This window comes from Prionailurus viverrinus, chromosome D3 (genome assembly GCF_022837055.1).
Source record: "Prionailurus viverrinus isolate Anna chromosome D3, UM_Priviv_1.0, whole genome shotgun sequence".
Taxonomy (NCBI): Eukaryota; Metazoa; Chordata; class Mammalia; order Carnivora; family Felidae; genus Prionailurus; species Prionailurus viverrinus.
Window position 1 is genome coordinate 36,562,235 of NC_062572.1, and position 21,625 is coordinate 36,583,859.

Below are 21,625 nucleotides of genomic sequence, written 5' to 3' on the forward strand. Positions count from 1 at the left end.
TGTTTTGAAAAAAGAATCATGAGGAAGACCGTGAACAAAAGAAAGCAGTAAGAGAGAAAAGAAAGACTAGAATCGAAAATGTCAGAGTGCTTCTCACGTGTATAAGTATTATTCTGTGAACCTTCTGTTACATACACACACGTGTGTTTGTGGGTACTAGGGTGTAACGTAAAGGGCTTTTCATTCTGTGGGTCGAGTTCAAAGAAGTTCAAAAGCCACTGTTGGGGGCGCCTGGGTGGCGCAGTCGGTTAAGCGTCCGACTTCAGCCAGGTCACGATCTCGTGGTCCGTGAGTTCGAGCCCCGCGTCGGGCTCTGGGCTGATGGCTCAGAGCCTGGAGCCTGTTTCTGATTCTGTGTCTCCCTCTCTCTCTGCCCCTCCCCCGTTCATGCTCTGTCTCTCTCTGTCTCAAAAATAAATAAACGTTGAAAAAATAAAAATAAAAAAAAAAAAGCCACTGTTGTACTCTCAGAAAAAAAAAAAAATTCAGACCAAAGCTAAAACTGATATTGTGTTTCGAGGGAATTTGGTTTCCTTGTACGTAGACGTGCTTCTCTATCCCTAAACAAGGCAGTTTAAGATCCTTGAGGCAGTACATGGGGTAACTTAGAGACACATGAATTGTGGACTCAGTCTATGCTTTCTCTTCTATGTAAAAATAAGGTAGGACTGATCTGGGAGCTTCATTATACTGAGCACAGCCTTTGAAGCAGGACAAACCTGGTGTCGAATTCTGATAACAGAAACTTCTAGCTATATGTTAGACTTTGTGAATGTCAGCATCCTGGTCTGAAAATGAAGCTGATAATTCTTCCTTCGTAAAGCTGTTGTGAGAAACTGATGGTAATGTAGACAATGAGTCACCAATTTGCTGATAACATTTGAAATAGTTCTTGTCTTCCTTTATTGCCCTAGATTTCTATATCTTAGAATTGCAAATTTCTCTAAATCAATTTTATTTATTTATTATTTTTATTTATTTTTATTTATTTTTAATTTTTTTAAACATTTATTTATTTTTGAGACAGAGAGAGACAGAGCATGAACAGGGGAGGGTCAGAGAGAGAGGGAGACACAGAATCCGAAACAGGCTCCAGGCTCTGAGCTGTCAGCACAGAGCCCGATGCGAGGCTCGAACTCACAGACCGTGAGATCATGACCTGAGCCGAAGTCGGATGCTTAACCGACTGAGCCACCCAGGCGCCCCTATTTATTATTTTTAACCTTTAGTTTTGAGGGAGAGAGAGAGAGAGAGAGAGAGAGAGAGACAGAGCGTGAGCAGGGGAGGGGCAGAGAGGGAGACACAGAATCGGAAGCAGGCTTCAGGCTCTGAGCTGTCAACACAGGCTCTGAGCCCACGTGGGGCTCAAATTCACGGACTGCGAGATCATGACCTGAGCTGAAGTTGGACACCCAACTGACTGAGCCACCTAGGTGCCCCAGTATTTGTTTATTTTTAAATGTTTATTTATTTTTGAGAGAGAGGGAGACAGAGACAGAGAATCTGAAGCAGAGCCCAATGTGGGGCTTGATCTCACAAATTGTGATATCATGAACCGAGCCGAAGTTGGACGCTGCTTAACTGCTCAACTGGTGGAGCCACCCAGATGCCCCATCCGTTAATCAACTTAAAACCTACAATCGAGCTGGAACTCCAGTAAGAGTTTTTTCTTCCTGTTCAGGGAGGTCCAGTGAAAGCCTTAACACTATACTCTCTTATTCTGCTTATGATTATGTTTAATTCATTGTGAATCTCAGTGGGAGTGTATTTCTCGTTTCTGCCGTGGCTTTTTGTTTTACCGATTTCCTTCTCAAAGTGGGACACCATCCTCGGGGACTTGTTGCCCAAACATAACGACAGTGTTTTGTGTGAGCAGAGCAGGTGCTGGAGGAAGAGAGAGGACCCAGCTCCATTCCTTTTACTGAGAAATCAACATATAACATTATATTAGTTTCAGTGTATAACGTAATTCCATAGTTGTATGTACTGCAAGGTGATCACCACAACAATTCTAGTCAATATCCACCCCCATAGATAGTTACATTTTTTCCTTGTGATGAGAATTTTTAAGATTTATTCTCTTAGCAACTTTCAAACCTACAATCCAGTATTGTCAGCCACAGTCACCATGCTGTACATTACATCACTAGGACTTACTGACTTACTTCATAACGGGGATTTTGTACCTTTTGAACTCCTTCACTCATTTTGTCTACCCCCACCTCCTGCCCCTGGCAACCACCAATCTGTTCTCTGTATCTATGAGTTCAGCTCTATTTAAAAAAATTTTTTTTAATTTAAATTTTAGTTAACATATAGTGCAATATTGGTTTCAGGAGTAGAATTCAGTGGTTCACCACTTACATACAACACCCCGTACTCATCACAACAGGTGCCCTCCTTAATATCTATCACCCATCTAGCCCATCTCCCGCCCACTTCCCTCCATCAACCCGCAGTTTGTTCTCTATCCTTAAGAGTCTCTTGGGGTTTGTTTCCCTCTCGTCTCTTCCTCGCTCCTCCCATGTGTTCATCTATTTTGTTTCTTAGATTCCACATATGAGTGAATTCATATGGTATTTGTCTCTCTCTGATAGATTTATTTCACTTAGCATAATACATTCTAACTCCAACCATGTCATTGCAAATGGCAAGATTTCATTCTTTTTGATGGCTGAGTAATATTCCATTGTATGTATGTACCACTTCTTCTTTATCCGTTCATCAGTCGATGGACATTTGGGCTTTCTCCATAGTTTGCCTATTGTTGATAATGAATTCAGCTCTATTTTGTGCTCTTTCCCTTCAGCTCAGTCTCTCCCCAGTCTCTCTCTGCTCCTTCCTTTCTTCCCTAACCTGCTGCAGCAAGTTTCCTTATCCCAGAGGAAATGGAATTGACAAACTATGGCTAACAATAGAACCTATCATGCCTCCTCAAGTGGGTGTCCTGGTGAGGAAATAAGAAAATGAATGTGCAAGCTGTAAGAACAATGAGGGTTATACCAACATCAGATGTTTTTGCATTATGATGAATGAATGGATATTCTTGGTAATGTTGGTGAAGCATTAACCCAGAGGGTGCCTGGGTCTGCCATTTGCCAGCTGAGTGGCCTTGGTCAAGTTGTCAAACCTTTTGAAACCTCAGTTTTCTCATCTCTAAATTGTGGAAAACAGTCCCTCCCCTCCACAGGGCTCTTTAAGAATCAACATATAGTGCACTTAGACACATGGGAACAGATCTTATCCATAGTAGATGATTGTTATGGACTGAATGTTTATGTTCCCCGAAATTCATACATTGAAGTCTAATCCCCAGTGTGATGGAATTGGGAGGTGGGGCTTTGAGGAGGTGATTAAGTCATAATGGTGGAGCACTTATGAATGGGGTTAGTGCCCTTACGAGAAGAGACATGAGATTGCCCTCTCTCTCTCCTCACCAGGTGAGGACACCCAGAGAAGGCGGCCATCTGCAAATCAAGAAAAGAGTCCCCACCAGACACAGATCTGTAGAACCTTGATCTTGGACTTCTGGTCTCCAGAATTGTGAGGACCAATGGTTGTTGTTGAAGCCCCCAGCCTATGGTACTCTTGTTATAGCAGCTGGAACTGACTAAGACAATGATCCATAAATATCAGTGGTTGTTATTGTCATATCTCCCCAGATATTTCTGTCCTTGATGGACCAGAAAGGTAGTCCTTAAAGTTAAAAAGTTAAAGTTAAAGTTTCATAACATCTATGAGTTGTGGGGAAAATGGGGGGAAAAGGCAAGACATTTGGGGCAGAGGAGCCTTCCTGAAACTCTGAAATCATCCCATGTGGGCAACCACCTGGGCGTGATACTGCTCTGTATTGGAGTGGAGACTGTCCAATTTACTTGAAATTTTGCTACAGTACAGAGAGGCCCATGTGATAACTGACTCCACGAATGGCAGATTATTGTGTTTTAAGTTAACACTAGTTTCAAACCACAGAGGCTGCTTATTACTTCATATCTCTCACTACTATATGATCTGCTCATCTGTGGGTCATCGCCTTTGCCCCTCATTTGTGTCCTGCCTTCAGAGAGAAGGCAGGAAGCTGAGGCACATAAAGGGCCTTGGTGGTGAGGATCAGGTAAGGGGGTGGAAATAAGGAGGGGAAGAGAAGAGAAGGGACTGGCTGAGCACAAATTGCTAGAGGAACCACTCTCTTACTATCGTTTTTAAGGTGGTGTTTTTTTTTTAAGGTTTATTTATTTATTTTGAGAGAGAGACAGAAAGAATGAGCAGAAAGGGGCAGAGAGAGAGAGAGGGAGAGAGAATCCCAAGCAGGCTCCACACTGTCAGCACAGAGCCCAATGCAAGGCTTGAACTCACAAACTGTGAGATCATGACCGGAGCCAAATTCAAGAGTCAGAGGCTTAACCAACTGAGCCCCCTATTATCATTTTTAGATGGAATCTTGGTCAATTCATGCGATGTGCACCCTTCATAGTGAATGAGATGATTTTAGGTGGTACACAGGTGAACGTTTTTTTAAAGTCTCATTCTTGCTAATGAAAAGATCATCAGAATAAGCCTGAGCAAGCAAAGCTGTTTATTAGACTGATTCCAAAAGAGGAGAGTACTCCTCTGACAGTTTTAGTTATGTGCCAGGAGGCAGAGCTCAAAGAAGAAAACTTACAGGTTTTGAGGTCTGGGCTCAAGTGGTTGAAGGTCGGTCTCTCAAGGCAGAGAATGGACGGGGGCTGGGTTTGGGATGGGAGGACACAGCAAGGCGAGGATCTGCAGGAGTAAACTGCTATCTGATGTTTTCTCAGGTGGGCACACTGTTTTCCTGAATAAAGTCATTTGCAGAAATTTCCTGAAGCAAACAGCAAAGGTATTTATTGGTGTACGGTCTTATTTTCCTGGGCAAGGATTTCTTGGAACAAACGGTTGTGTTCTGTTGACACAGATGGGCTCATAATTACGTGTTTCGTTAATGTGTATTTGATAATATATAATTGGTGCTTTAAACTGCTAATCGTGAAAATAATATTATTTAGGACAACAGGGAAGTAAATTAAATTTAAAGATAAAAGCTGAGTTCATCAAAGAAAACTAATAGTATAGGTGATACTAAACCATGACAAAAATTCTGAGTACAGTATATGAACAACTGAGGTGTGAAAAACACTATTCAATACGGGGAGAATGTCCTGGTGGAGTCTAGAGTGGAGGAAAATCCTCTTACGGGGAAGGAGTGTAGCCCACAGTTGAATCATCGGAGAAAGCCAGGGTACACGAGCGGGATTGGCAGAGCTGGTCGCCTGGGCTGGGAGGGGCCCCGGTGCCCCCTGGGTTTAGTGTCATCTCCCTTGTGCAAATGAACTGAGCACTAGAAAAGTCCCTCTGTCTGGAAACTCTGACTTACTTGTGGGTCTACTTGGGGTTTGAGCTTTCAAACAGGAAGTAGCAACTGCTGTTGGAAGATCCTATGCAAGACAGATGGATTCCCCATTAGTGGCACCTGCCATTGTGGTCACCCAGATGCCAACTGCATAATGTAGCAAAAAGGCACTGAGACTCAATGAAGGGCAAACCAACCAGAATGCCTCGGTGATGGATATTTTGAACAAACTGAAAAGGATAGAAGGAGGAGGCAAGGGCAGCTTCTGGTTTTCTAGAAACCAGAGCCGAAGCAACTTCAGTGGTGGGGTTGGTGTAGGGGAAGGAGGATAAATCCCGGGCAAGTCAGGCCAAAGTTAGCTTTTTGAGGGGAGGAACCTTTGGGACCAGATAGAGAACAGCCTTTCTTAGGTAGAAAGCCCAGGACCAGGGGAGAATCCTGTAGTATCTGCTATGTTCAGGTGCCTGCTGAGACAAAATAAATCAGTCCGAGTCAGGGAGATGATGGGGGTGGGAAGAGAGCAGGCAGAAGGAGGCAGTTCCTTTATGTTGCCAAGAATCTCACTACAGTGCTCATCAGTGACTTGAATCATCCTGAGACCTAACTCTAAGGAACTTCATCTAGCATGCTACTCAAACCAGAGTAGGTGGGGCTCACCCTACAGCAAAACCAAGGGAACTGGAAAAGGAGCCATTCTGAAAGCAACCCTATTCCCTTCCTCAAAGACAAGGATCAGATATCGCCAGTATGCTGCAAATCAACCATTCCTAATGATTGTGTGTGTGTGTGTGTGTGTGTGTGTGTGTGTGTGTGTGTGTGTGTGACGGCTGCAATTTTGCTCACCACTTTGTTACGCCTCTGTCAGCTTCCCTGACCAGCGTTGCATGGTGGTTGGAATTTGGTTTTATTTCCTGTCTTCTGCTGGTTTTGGGTTTTATTTGCTGTTCTTTTTCCAGCTCTTTAAGGCATAAGGTTAGGTTGTGTGTCTGAGATCTTTCTTCCTTCTTTAGAAAGGCTTGGATTGCTGTATACTTTCCTCTTATGACTGCCTCTTATGACCGTCCTAGAGGTTTTGGGTTGGGGTGTTGGAATTTGGTTTTAGTAACTAACATCAGGCTTCCAGGCACCTTCACCATCAACTGGTAACCTAAAAAATTAAGCATTCAAGGGGCGCCTGGGTGGCGCAGTCGGTTAAGCGTCCGACTTCAGCCAGGTCACGATCTCCCGGTCCGTGAGTTCAAGCCCCGCGTCAGGCTCTGGGCTGATGGCTCGGAGCCTGGAGCCTGTTTCCGATTCTGTGTCTCCCTCTCTCTGACCCTCCCCCGTTCATCTCTGTCTCTCTCTGTCTCAAAAATAAATAAACGTTAAAAAAAAATTAAAAAAAAAAATTAAGCATTCAAAAAATGCAACAAAGTAAACAGCAGGCAATGGCTTTACCAGCACCAAAGAAACATCCAGGTGATAAAGTGGAAGACTAACCAAGATGTGGGCATTTGAATGTTTACTATTATTCCTTAGGAAACAAACAACTAGAGAAGGAAAATGTCAGCAGAGGTTTTTTTTTTCAGCAAGCCGAGATCCTGAGAATGACTGTACAGAGCAGTCACCCTGAGCAGCCACGAGGCTTTTATGTTTTGTTTTTTGTTTTCTTACTGTTTGGGTAATATGAGTTGAAAGAAGAAATATCAATAACACATGGGGAGAATCCCAACTAAAGAAATCTGAAACGTATAATAAAAGTTTTTCCCCCCATTTCTGTTATTTTGGATGCTGGTGTTAAACTTCCAAGTGTTAGGATTTAAAAGGAAATTTTATGCCCTTCTTATTTATTTCTAGGATGAAATAGGATAGCATTTTTGTTTTCTTACATGACTTTCTTTGAAAATGTGCAATATATTGGTGGCTCAGTCAGTCGAGCCTCAGATTCTTGATCTCTGTTCGGGTCCTGATCTCAGGGTTGTGAGTTCCACCCCGCATTGGGCTCCACACTGGGCATGAGGCCTACTTAAAAAAAAGAGTGGGGCACCTGGGTGGCTCAGTCGGTAAGCTTCCGACTTCAGCTCAGGTCATGATCTCACGGTTCGTGAGTTGGAGCCCCGCATCAGGCTCTGTGCTGACAGCTCAGAGCCTGGAGCCTGCTCCCGATTCTGTGTCTCCCTCTCTCTCTGTTCTTCCCCTGCTCACACTCTGTCTGTCTCTCAAAAATAAGTAAACATTAAAAAGAAAACAGAAAGAAAGAAAACGTGCATTATAAAGTTCCTCAAAAATAAAATGTTTACCCTTGAAAGGAAAAAAAAAATTGCTCCACCACTCAATACCCAAGTCACCATACACATGATGCTTATTCGCCCTGAGTCTGGTGTTTTCCCACTTGTGCCTGTGATGTTATGAAGACCACGTGACAGAGTACATGCAGAATGTTTGGCACATTGTCAGGACTTAATACGTATTTGCTGTTAGCTAATGTTTTTTATGAATCTGACGGGGGGAGTGGGGCGTGGGGGTGGGGCGTGGAGGTTGTTTTTGGATTCCTGCTTCCTGTGGGTCTGACCGGAGAGAGAAGTGAATCAAAGCGTGAGTGAGGCCAGGGCAAGAGGCACACAGGCAAAGGTCCACGATCTTTGGGAAACTTACAGTTTGCTCGCGTCATTTATATTCCTGGTCAACAACAACAAAAAAGGCTACAAAACCTCCGCAAACAACAAAAACACACAAACCTCTAGGAACGGAAGACAAGAGAAGAAAGAAGGAGGAGGAGGAAGATACCCAGGGAAAATGATGAGAAATGCTGATTTGCTACCCTGAGCCTATAGGGAAAGCTTCCATGTGATGGCTTATTTGGACCAATGCTGCTTGAAGAAAGAAAACTCAGCAGAGAAAAACAAAAAAAAAAAAAAAAAAATAGGGTGAATAAAGGCTTGTGAGAAACCCACAGAGCCCATGTGATGGAGAGATATGCTCATGAAGGGATAGTCCATGAAAAGGGGCAGATTTTAAAAAGTTTGTAGGTACACCCAGTCACAATTTTGTGAAACATTATACTCACGTTGACAATAATTAGAAGACAATTTGCTATAATTTGAATATATTGTCTGGTAAAGCTCTAAAGATACTTAAATTCAGTGTGGAAAGTTAATGAAGCACTATAAGATAACTTAAAATTACTTTTAACGTTGTTTTGATTAATTTGGCATTGTTTCAGTTGATTCCTAGGCTATCACTTGATAACTAAGTGCTCCCTCATTCTGCTGTTACCTTTCAAGACAGTGTCAGACACATCTCTATATAATCACTATTAAATCAAAAACACAAGAACTCCTTGGATAGGATAGGGCGCTGGGGATACCACCATGGGACATGTGTCACAGGGTCCTTATTTATTTATTTAAACAATTTTTTTTAACGTTTATTCATTTTTGAGAGACAGAGAGAGACAGAGTACAAGTAGGGGAGAGGCAGAGGGAGAGGGAGACACAGAATCTGAAGCAGGCCCCAGGCTCCCAGCTGTCAGCACAGAGCCTAATGTGGGGCTTGAACTTGAGACCATGACCTGAGCCGAAGTTGGCCGCTTAACCGACTGAGCCACCCAGGCACCCCACAGGGTCCTTATTTTTAAAAGATTTCCATCTGGCTCTCCCCAGTCTAGTCCTCCTTTAAGACCCTGTAGTGCCCCATGATTCTTCAGATGTGGCATGAAACCCACTGTATTTTAAGCACCTGTTGATTTGTTTCTCTCCCCCTTGGATGGCGAACCGAAAAGACAGATCATAAATACTTGTTGACTTAGAGCGCAGATCTGAAGGAGGAGCAGGGGCAAGCCCTTTGAATCTTGGGGAGGAGCACTGGGCAGAGGGAATAGCAGAACAAGTGCCTGGGAGGGTTGGGCATGTTCCAGGAGCTGGGGGTGGGGGTGGGGGTTGAGGGTTGGGAGTGGGGAGCGGGGTGCAGAACGATTGGAGTGAGGCAGTTCGAACAGAAGAGCCCTCAGAGAGGTAAACGGGACTTGTAGATTGGGTGGAAGCTGGTAGTGACTGTAAGAAGTTGGGAGTCCGTGGGGGATTTTGAGCAGACGAGTGAAATAAATGATCTGGCTTTTCAAGTTGAAAGGATCCCTCTGGCTGCCAGACTGAAAATCAGCATGAGAAAGCAAAGACAGTGAGCCGGCACTGTAGTGCCTCCAGGCAAGAAAGTGTGGTGGCTTCACTTTGGAGGGAGTATGCAGGTCAGGCTCTGGACTCACTGAGCAGGTTGTGAAATGGGAGAGTCAGAGAAGGTGAGCACGACCCCAAGGCCTTTGGCCTGCCTGACTGGAGCATGGAGTTGCTTTCTCGAGTGCATAAGGGGAACAGGTGCCCTGTGCAGAGAAGCCCAAGAGTTTGGTTTTGGACGTATGAAATTTGAGTTCCTTATTAGATACATTTTTTTTTTAATGTTGAATTCTTCATCCAAATTGGAGAGTTAGTGGTGTTTCTTTTTCAGTATTACAGTCTATCAGGAACTGAAAGCTTTTGTAACAGTCTGGCAGGAACTGAAACCATGGTGGGGGGAGGGGAAGACTTGAGTGTTTTTGTTTAACCATAAGGAGATAGGGGCGCCTGGCTAGTCCAGTCAGAAGAGCATGCAACTCTTGATCCTGAAGTGGTGAGTTCAAGTCCCATGTGTGGCATAGAGTTTACTTAAAACAACACAAAGTGAAACAAACAAAAAAGCCTACAAGGAGACAGATTTATACCCACAAACCCATGGTTCTTCAGCAAGGAATATGACATTTGAGGCACTCTTCAACAGCCAGCCCAAGGCTATTAGTGCTCAGTGTTGTGGGTTTTTGGATTAAGGTAATTCTGAAGGGAAGTTTGAAATTCTAAAATGTATGTGGGGTTCTCTTTGGAGAGGCAGTCTGCCATGGGCCCTGAACGTCCCTGTGGGCTCTTGCTGAGTGCGCCTGATTGTTAGGTCCGTGCATCTCCTGATACAGAGCAGTTTCTCTAGTTAGTCACATTAAGTAGGTCACAGCAGAGGGAGAATGGCTTGTCTCTTGCCTGCTCAAGGGCTGGGGCCTTGACCCTGTGTTCCTCTCCTGCATGGCAATCCACTGTGTATGCAGGTGTCATTTGGGACCATGGCATAATCCCTGTGTTACAATGGAACTTTTGAAGCAAAGGTGCTCATATTGTTTGCTCTGTTGTTAGTAATCAAGTCCTTTGTCTCTGACCCAGGAGTCTCGTGCCTTCTGCCAGTGTCCATGAAACAGGAACACAGTAACTTGTTAGTGTGCAAGGGGGTTAAAATTTCAGACCTTTTACATTTCTTGACCAGTCTCATCTTCCTCAAAGGAGTTGTCTGAAGCTCAGGCCTGGGTGGAGAGGTAGTTTGGGTAAAATAGAAAGAGGATCAGGGCAGATGTCCCAGGCCCAGCAGAGAAGGACTCTATTTCCTCTTGTGGACTGTGCTTCTGGATAAAGTACTTGATGGGGCAAAAATAAAGAAAACTGATTACATGGAGCTGAAGGGCATAGGTTAATTTTCAATTTGTTTATATTGTTTTACTCACCACATAGGAAACGGGAATCCTTCCTACAATTCCTTAGGTTTGAGTAAAGGATGGGGACAGGTGGAAAGGTCATTTTCAGGGTAAAGGCAGAAGATCATGGCTGCTGAAAATAAAGGAAATTCCAGTCCACTTTTGCCCAGGGATGGATAGGTAGTCAGGCCACAAAAACGCACCACCTTCATTTTTAAAAAGAGAATCCATTTGCATTTATTTTTAAGAAACTCAAGACTGCCTAGGCCCCTGGAGTGCTGAATCTTCACATTCATTGCCCTTAAGACCACCTCCCTCCCTTGTTGGAACTGCCCTTGCTGTGCTAGGGTTAGGGGTGGGAGGCAGATACAAAGATCTAGAAGACTCACTGACTGTCTAAAGGAGTAGCAGAGGGAGGCATAATTTCAGTAAGTGTCAGCCTTTCAGAAATATACAGTACTAACTTAGTAACGTATTGACTTTATGCAGACTTTTGCAAATCTAACTTTTATACTGTGTGCCATGTAATCCCTCTTCCTTCTACTGGGGGTTATCTTTTGAGAGTTGATATCAGTGATGAAAGGGGAGGGAAATAATAATGGGGCTCGTCTGGAGCCATCAACACAAAGAACACACAGATGAATCTATATTGTACAGTAGGTTTGACTGAGGTATAGTGAAATTCATTTTCCCACCAGTGATTTCCTCAGTGGTTTATCCTATGTTCCCCTCTAGCCACTCCAGCCCTTCTGGCTGGCCAAAATCTGTGCTTAGAGGGTTGAAGGAGAGGATTAGAATGGCACCCTGTGACAAAGGATACATAAATAAACATTTTTTTTTAATGAGCTCACGTTTTTTTGCCCTAAAAAAGTAAGAAATGCTTGAATCCGTTTGCTTGTCTTTATCCTTCTGAACTATGCTGCCAACCCAAATAGATGAGAATGTGGGAAGGTGATGGAATTTAGAGATGTCAGAAACCACTTTGATAAGAGGTAAGAAGTTCTGACTTCTTTTTTTTAATGTTTATTTATTTATTTTGAGAGAGAGAGAGAGAAATGATATGTGTGCATGAGTAGGGGAAGGGCAGAAAGAGAGAGAGAGAGAGAAAGAGAGAGAGAGAGAGAGAGAGAGAATGAGAATCCCAAGCAGGCTCTGCACTGTCAGTACAGAGCCCCACGCAGAACTTGGACTCATGAACCATGAGATCATGACCTGAGCCAAAATCAAGAGTCAGACACTTAACCAACTGAGCAACCTAGGCATCCTAGGAAGCTCTGACTTTTATACACATATGGTACTTTTGTTTTACTTAGTGTGTTGGCTAAATGGAAAAAAAACAAAAAACAAAAAACCTTTATCTTCTCCCATGCAAAATAGTCTACTTCATCTCAATTTGCAAAATTTCTTGTTTACTTCCTTTACTCAGTATTCCAGGTCTTCATATAAAAGGACAGGCATTATGTCTCACGCTGAAATCCAGATCGCTGATGTCCAGATTAGATTCTAGTCATTTCCATTCTCTTTTGCCATCATGTCATATAACAAAAAAATGCATTAATTGTGAACAGTCTCTGAATCAGGTCTCCTGCAATAGAATTGGTGAATTAATGGAAGTTTCCGCATCATTTAAAAAACGAGGAACACTAATACAAATGCTTATTGTGTCTACAGCAGGGATTTTGTGGGTAATCACTATCTGCTTGAATCCAAAGACAGAGAGATAATTACTTGCTTCCCGGGGGAACGGTCTGTTAAGAAAAACACTTTCAGTTTTGTTGTGGAGAAGCAGCACTAGGGTAAGAAAGGAAAGACAGCATTTCAGGTGTTCTGGGAAGGATGGACTGATGACCTTGAGGAAGGAAGCATTTGTACTGGGGCGTTTTTGGGTAGAAAGGAGTTCTTTCATATTCTGAGCCTTTTCTGTGAATTCTAGACTTTCTCCAGGTTCAGGGGTTGGGTAAGCCAACAGGGCTATTTTTCAGAAAACATGGACAGTGGATTATTAGCTTTCCATCAAGAGGGCTCTATTCACATGCTGTCCACTCCTAGAACATAAACATAGGATCTTCCAAAATCAGCCACACGTGACTATTGAGCACTCTCAATGTGGCCAGTTTGAATTGAGATGTGTTATAAATGTAAAATACACATCAGATTCTGAAGACATAGTGTGAAAAAAGACTGAACCATATTATTAAGTTTTACAATGCTGAGATGTCAAAGTGATAGTATTTTGGATATAATGGATTAGATAAACTATAATATTAACATTAACATCACCTGTTTCTTTTTACTTTTAAAGATGTGACCACCATAAAATTTGAAGTTACATGTATTTCTTTTGGAAGCCACTGCTCTAAAAATTCAGAAGAATAGAATAACTGTAAGAAAGGGAGAAGGAACACAGAGGAAAAAAAAAACAAGTTGACTTTTCTTCCCCCTTTAGGTCCTGAGGAATTTAGTGAAGGAAAAAAATTTTTTTCTCTTAGAATTTTAGAGCTAAGTCCATTAGAAATGATCTAGTCTGATATATCTTAAACTAAAGAACCTTGGGAAATTTGGAAGTAATCTGTAACTGCAGACCCCAGCTTGAGAAGCAATGATAGAATCCAAGAAACTTATGTTATAGATTCAGGAAAGTAAGGCTCAGGAGACTAAGTGACTTCAGGGTGCTTAGTGGAGACGTGAGACTGGAAACCTGGTCTCCCCTACCCAGTCTGTTCTCTGGTACCCTATGGAAATGTTTTGTTTTGTTTTGTTAACAAGAAGAGGTGAATTATTCCCACAAATGTGTCAGTATACGTGGAAAAGTGATATGTCTCTACAGCAAAAGGAGAGTATATCAGGATAGACTTGAGGCTATCTTAAAAAAAGGTCAAATTCAGTTCGCTTCCTTTCATTCAACGGGTATGACATTTCCATATTTCCCTTTTTACCCCAGATAGTCCTAAAATCCTCGTTTGGATTTTATATTCTATATTCTGGCACCGTGATGAGGCTTTTTTTTCTTTAATGTTTATTTATTTTTGGGGGAGGGGGGAGAGAGAGAGAACATGCATGGAAGGGACAGAGAGAGAAAGGAAGACAGAGGACTCGAAGCAGACTCAACGCAGTCAGTGCAGAGCCCGGTGTGTGGCCCGAAGCCCCCAACCATGAGATTACGACCTGAGCCACTTAGGTGTCCCACCCTGATGAACCTTTTATTTTTTTTCAACTTTATTTTATTTATTTATTTTTTTTTTTTGGGACAGAGAGAGACAGAGCATGAACGGGGGAGGGGCAGAGAGAGAGGGAGACACAGAATCGGAAACAGGCTCCAGGCTCCGAGCCACCAGCCCAGAGCCTGACGTGGGGCTCGAACTCACGGACCGCGAGATCGTGACCTGGCTGAAGTCGGACGCTTAACCGACTGCGCCACCCAGGCGCCCCATGATGAACCTTTTAAAAAACTTATTTTGATATCTTCCTCCCTGGATCCATATGTGGTATGAGGGGGTTATATTTCCTTTTTAGATTCCTCTCTTTCTTCAAATTCAGAAGTTTCCTCTTCAAAATATACACCCTTTGTCTGCTCCAAGTCTTTTCTCCAGGACTGCTGTTAGTAAAACATATGTCACGCCATCAGTCGTGTCTTATGGATTCTCTGTTGCCAAGGCAGCGAACTGAGAGGCTGGCCTCAGATAGCACCTTCTGGTAAACTCCTCAGAGCTTTCCTCAGGTAGGAGCACAGTGTTTCCTTACAACATGAAAAGTTCCTGGAGCTCTTAAAAAAAGTTTCTGGAATGTGCCCGTGCCTGTCCAGACTTCCTATACCTTTTCTCTTGCTTGGGGTCAATGACCCGGCAGCGGTATCTGGTGGCCTCTGCCATGGCATTTTCTCATCTAAGGAAGTCCAACCTTTTGTTCAAGTTCTTGGCCCCTGGGACAGTTGCGAGATTGGCCTTAATGATTACACAAAAACAGTTCTCTACTTCTCTTCGTCTGCTCCGAATGCTTTAGAAATATCATATATAATTAGCACCGTCCACCGTCTTCCAGGGAATCTAGACAACCCACCAGCATGTTCTCTCTGCGTCTACTGTTAAAAGAAAATTTAGATTTTGGAAACTTTGTGATTACTTTCCAGAAGAAAGATGTTATGAGGAACTAGTCTAAAGAACTGACTCATGCTGGGTAACTAAGTGTTCCTGTTCATTCTGCGATGACTAACAGCATTCTTCTGGCTGTTAAGTGTGATGATTTCAATTATTATATTGTGTAACCAAAAGATGGCAGTGCTCACTCTTCCTGTTTTCTGTGGTAGGACAAAATGGAAAGGTCATCTTGTTCTTCCATTTTTTCCTTTACTCATCACAAAGTGAAAATAGTGAGTAAAAGTTACATAAGCAAATAAGTAAAATATATCTGGAGCCTCTTCAGTATAACACTGATAGTTTGCTAAGGGCAATTCCGTGGCAAAAAGAATATAAGACATTTTCTTTTATTTGCTTGATTTACTTTTCTGGTTGCTTCTATTTTGAACATTTAAAACACGGCCTCCAGAAAACCTCCATGATACTTGACTGGTGGCTGTTAGTTCATGTCTGTATGTGCCAAGAGAATACTGACTAAAATAAAATTCGGCAATTTGTTGGTTATTATATTTCCCCAAATTACTGCCCCATTAACCCCATCCCATCTTTTCTTAGGCATCAATTTATACTTTGAATCCAAGTGATTTTTTTTTTCTTTTATAGCTTTACTTTCTTGTAAGTTATGTCACTTAACAATTAGACCAGAGATTTGATCATCTAGAGTAGTATACCTAGACCCATACCCTGCTTAAATAGGAAGCCATACAGTCTGGCAGAGTCAGTAAGTAATTTAACTCTTACTGGAGCTGAATGCCTCCCAAAAGAATGATTTCAGTTCATCCTATTCATTGATGAAGTCAGTTGGCTACATACAAAACAGATTTGGGGACATCTGTGTCGATAGATTGCGTGTGGTAGTCAGACCTGAATTCACATCCAGACCTTGCTCGGCACTGTGATTGGGAATAAGTTACTCAACTTTGGGCAAGTTTCATCCTAAGGAAAAATGATGATAAAATACCCAGTGTGCAGGCCGGTTGTGAGAATAAGGTGAAACAATCAGTATACGCGGAAATAGCTCTCCTGAGCAGAAGTCAGTTAACCTACGCCTTCTTCCTTCCTATTAAGAAAACATACACTTATATCCAGCATTATTGTTGTTTGGTCAGTAAAAGAGAATAAATAACAGAACTATACGTGTGCAAGTGTTCTGTTCCTTTGGGAACAAATACTCAATTGATTTCCATATTCCATAGGAGTTATTGTTTAAATCATTCATTCAGCAACTCCTTCATTTGTAACATGTATTGAGGGCCGGGGCTCTGCTAAATGTCTACATGGATTGACTCCTTTAACTCATAGCACCCCTACAACAAGATGCTATCATCCCCATCTTACAGCTGGAGAAATGGAGTTACAGAGCTGTTGAATAACTCGTCCAAGGCCACGCAGCTAACAAGGTGGAAAGCTTAGAATTTAAAAAGTGTCTCTAGAGTCTATGCGACTCCACATCTCTATTTACCCTGATAAAAAAGAAGAGGGTAAGTGCCTTGTAAGGGAGTCTTCTTCTCTTTCCCTTTCTCTTTCTCCTCCTCCTCCTCCTCCTCCTCCTCCTCCTCCTCCTCCTCCTTTTCTTCTGTTCTTTAAGAAAAGTTTTATTTTAGCCTGCTCAGTGCCACCCTCCCTGTGCAAGTCTGTAGCCCTAGGGCCAGCCCCCTTCACCGATGTGCATCACTCTGTGCAGAAGCACTGCCAGCATGTCAGACAAACTGCCCTACAAAGTCGCCGATATCAGCCTGGCCTCCTGGGGACACAAGGCCCTGGACGTTGCAGAGAATGAGATGCTGGGCCTCATGCCCATGAGGGAGATGTACTCAGCCTCCGAGCTGCTAAAGGGCACCCGCATCGGTGGCTGCCTACACATGACCATGGAGACTGCCGTCCTCATTGAGACCCTCGTAGCCGTGGGTGCTGAGGTGCGATGGTCCAGCTGCAACATCTTCTCTACGCAGGACCATGCAGCGGCTGTCACTGCCAAGGCTGGCATTCCAGTGTACGGCTGGAAGGGTGACATGGATGAGGAGTATCTCTGGTGCACTGAGCAGACCCTGTACTTCAAGGATGATCCCCTCAACATGATTCTGGACGATGGAAGTGACCTCACAAACCTCATTCACACAAGGTACCCATAGCTCCTGTCAGGCATCCGAGGCATTTCTGAACAGACCACAATGGGATGACAACCAATGGGAAGCTGAAGGTGCTTGCCATCAACGTCAATGACTCTGTCACCAAGGGCAAGTTTTACAACCCGTGTGGCTGCCAGGAGCCTCTTATAGATGGCATCAAGTGGGCCACAGATGTGATGATTGCAGGTAAGGCGGCAGCGGTAGCAGGTTGTGGCAATGTGGGCAAAGGTTGTGCCCAGGCCCTGCGGGGTTTCGGGGCCTGCATCATCATCACAGAGATCGACCCCATTAATGCCCCTCAGGCTGCCATGGAGGCCTGTCAGGAAGGCAACATACTTGTCACCACCATGGGCTGTACTGACATCATCCTCAGCCAGCACTTTGAACAGATGAAAGATGATGCCATTGTGTGTAACATTGGACACTTCGACGTAGAGATTGATGTCAAGTGGCTGGATGAAAATGCTGTGGAGAAGGCAAATGTCCACCTCCACGTGTACTGAGAATGGACTGAAAAATGGGCTCTGTAACATCCTGTTGACTGAGGGCCAGCTGGCCAACCTGGGCTGCACCATGGGCAACCCCAGCTTTGTGATGAGCACCTCATTCCCCAACCAGGTGCTGGCACAGATAGAGTTGTGGAGCCACCCAGACAAGCACCCTGTTGGGGTCCACTTCCTGCCCAAGAAGTGGAATGAAGCAGTGTCTGAAGCTCATCTGGGTAAGCTGAATGTGAAGCTGACCAAGCTGACGGATAAGCAGGCCCCATACCGGGGCTTGTCCCGTGATGGCCCCTTCAAGGCTGATCATTACTGCCACTGAGAACCAGGCCTGTTGTTTGCCTTATAGCTGCTGGCCTCACTGGGGTCCCACTTCACTTCCCCAAGAGCAAATGGTACCAACTTTTTTTTTTAATTTTTTAAAAATGTTTTTATTTCTTTTTGAAGGAGAGAGAGAGAGACAGAGCATGAGCAGGGGAGGAACAGAGAGAGAGGGAGACCCAGAATCCGAAACAGTCTCCAGGCTCTGAGCTGTCAGCACAGAGCCCGATGCGGGGCTCGAACCCACCAACTGTGAGATCATGACCTGAGCCGAAGTCGGACGCTTAACCGACTGAGCCATCCAGGCGCCCCAAATGGCACCAACTTTGAGATAGGCTTGTTAATGTCCCCCATTGACTCTCTGGGGCTGGTCACTCAGTCTTTAGCCTCTGCAACATCCCTCATGCTGCTCCAAGTGTGGCAGGGGGAATTGAGAAGCCCCTCCTCAAGCCCTGGTCATGACAGAGGTACACAGGAAATACCCATGGGGAGCCATGAGCTCAGGGGGTTTGGAACCGCTCACTCAGTCCGTCCTTACTTAGGCTGGAAGTCGGCAATGGTGGTCACAAAGCCCACGCACTTTACCATCTAGGCCCTCCCTTGGCCTATGGACTTTATACCCATGTTCTTAGTTTACTGGTTCACTAGTTCCTCAGCCGTGACAGATGAGAATGAACTGTATCAAGGGGCAGGGAGGAACTATTGGGAGTTTGTTCCTGAGAGCCTGGCTTAGTGTTGGGCATCTTGTTGTTTAAGAGGTTTCTCAGAATAGTTAGGTCAGTACTTTCAGTTCCCATTTTACAGAGCTTTGAATCTACTATTAAGGGAGAACCAAAAAAGGACAAGAGAAGTGACAGCCAGAGGTTGAGAGGGGCTTCGATCTGTCACCTCTTTGTAACTTGATGGTTCCTACCACAATCCTGGATCAAAAAGATTAATTTGGCTTATAATGCTTAGTTAATGTTTATGATGTTAAAGCGAGCAGGAAGGTGGGTAAATAAAAAATTTGGTGCCTAAAAAAAATTATTTTATTGTGGCAAGAACACTTAACACAAGACCTATCCTCTTAACAAAATTTTAATTGTATGATACAATATTGGTAAGAACAGTGTTGTATGGCAAATCTCTAGAACTTACTCATCTTGGTTAATTAAAACTTTGTGGGGGTGCCTGGGTGGCCCAGTCGGTTAAGCAGCCAACTCGGTTTTGGCTCAGATCATGACCTCACAATTCATGAATTCAAGCCCTGGATTGGGTTCTGCACTGGCAGTACAGAGCCTGCTTGGGATTCTCCCTCTCCCTCTCTCTCTGCCCCTTTCCCCACTCATGCTGTCTCTGTCTCCCTCAATATAAACAAACAAACAAACAAACAAACAAACAAACAAACAAACCTTTATGCCCATTGATTAACAGTTCCCCATTTCTCCTTTCCCCTAGCCCCTGGAAACCGCCATTTTACTCTTTGAATGATTCTATGAATTTGACAATTTTAGGTCCCTCATATAAGTGGAATCATGCAGTATTTGTCCTTCTGTGACTGGCTTATTGCACTTAGCATACTGTCCTCAAGGTTCATTGAATTGTCACATACTACAGAATTTTTTTATTTAAAAAAATTTTTTTTAGTATTTATTTTTGAGAGAGAGAAAGAGAGACAGAGTGTGAGTTGGGGAGGGGCAGAGAGAGAGAGGGAGACACAGAATCCGAAACAGTCTCCAGGCTCTGAGCTGTCAGCACAGAGCCCGATGTGGGGCTCAAACCCATGAACCATGAGATAACGACCTGAGCCGAAGTCAGACGCTTAACCGACTGAGCCACCCGGGCACCCTAGAATTTCTTTATTTTTTTTTTTAAGGCTGAATAATGCTCCATTGTATGAATATACTGCATTTTCTGTGTCCAGTCATCTGTGGTTGGATATTTAAGTTGTTTATACATCTTGACTGTTGTGAATAGTGCTTCAGTGAACATAGGAGTGTTAATGTCTCTTCAGGATCCTGATGTTGATTCCTGTAAACACATATCCAGAAATAGGATCGCTAGATCAGATGGTACTTCTACATTTCTACATTTCTACATCGAGGAACTCCCTACTATTTTCCATAGGAGCGTTGCCACCAACAGCACACAGGCTCTCAGTTTCTCTCCATCCTCACCAAAACCTATTGTCTCTTTTTTCTTTTGGTAATAGCCACCCTAACAGGTGTAAGGTTGGGGAATGGAGAGTATCATATCCTGTAATCCCAGCCCAAAGGCAATGTGGCTTGGCTGCTGAGTCAAAGGATCCCCAGCACTGGGGCACCTGGGTGGCTCAGTCGGTTAAGCGTCCGACTTCAGCCAGGTCACGATCTCGTGGTCCGTGAGTTCGAGCCCCGCGTCGGGCTCTGGGCTGATGGCTCAGAGCCTGGAGCCTGTTTCCGATTCTGTGTCTCCCTCTCTCTCTGACCCTCCCCGTTCATGCTCTGTCTCTCTCTGTCTCAAAAATAAATAAATAAACTTAAAAAAAAAAAAAAAGGATCCCCAGCACTAAAACAAATGGTGTCAGCGATGAGGATATAGAATTTTGGGTGGGCCAAAATCAAGAGTTGTTTAGGTGAGCTTGAGCAGGCAGCCACTGAAAAATGAAAAGAAAGGTGCCTTGCTTACTAGCCAGAGCAGCTCTCTGCCCTTGAATCCTCTCATCTCTTTATCTTCCTCTCCCTGGTTTTCAGGTGCTTTAAGGAAAAAAGGGATTACAGGCAGGGCTAGGTCTCCCTGTGCCCAAGGAGAACGCAGCCATCTAAGTATTTTGGGGAAGTTTGGTGTTGGGGTGAAGAGGACCTTAAACTCTTATGGCTCTGTTGAATACAGGCAGCCACGTGACCATCACATCGTCAGGGAGAAGCTCGGGTTGAGCTGATGGGATCTGGGGAGGGATCTCACCAGGAAAAAGAGGCTAACATGAACTTGTGGGTGGGGCCTTTGGTGCACACCTTGTCAGCACATGGTTCTTGCATGTCCATCTGAATATATAGGAGGAACTGGTGTGCTATATACTTGTACTTCCCTATCCCATAAATGCCGTAGGGGGCCTCTTGATCTGGATGAGCCATTGGGGAAGAAGTGCTGGTGAGGCAAAATTCCCTGCCACTTGGCATCAATGAGTGAGTCAGGATTCAGTACAAGGGCCTCTACCCTCTGATGTTCACTAAGGAGAGCTATCTCGTTGTGACAAGTCAGAGGTCTCAGTCTCAGTGACCCAGACTTCTGGGTTATCACACCTCTGTCTGCAGGGGTGTCTGATAAACCTCAACAACGTTCTGCTCACCAAAAAAAGGAGGCCAGTGTGTTGCAGACAGTACATGTCAGTACCTTGGCCGTCTGTTTGGTCCTTTACATGGCCGTGGCAGGCAGAGTTCTAAGATGGCCCATGACCTTCTTCTGGTTTTATTCCCACGCTTATGTTATGTTACCTGGCAAAGATTTTGCAGATGTAATTAAGGTTAATAACCACTTGAACTTAGCCTAGGGAGATTGTCTGGGTGGATCTAACCTCCCATGAGCCCTTTAAAGCCCTGAGTTTTCGTCAGTTAATAACAGAAGAGGAAGTTAGAAAGAGAAGAGGCAGGGGAAGATTTGACGCCATTGGTTGGCCTTTAAGATGGAGAGGG

The 21,625-nt window shown here is 44.0% G+C and overlaps 1 pseudogene; it reads left to right on the plus strand.

The window, feature by feature from the left end:
• Positions 1-16,683: 16,683 nt before the first annotated feature.
• LOC125148897 (adenosylhomocysteinase-like) lies at positions 16,684-18,114 on the plus strand (annotated as a pseudogene).
• The last annotated feature ends 3,511 nt before the right edge of the window (positions 18,115-21,625 follow it).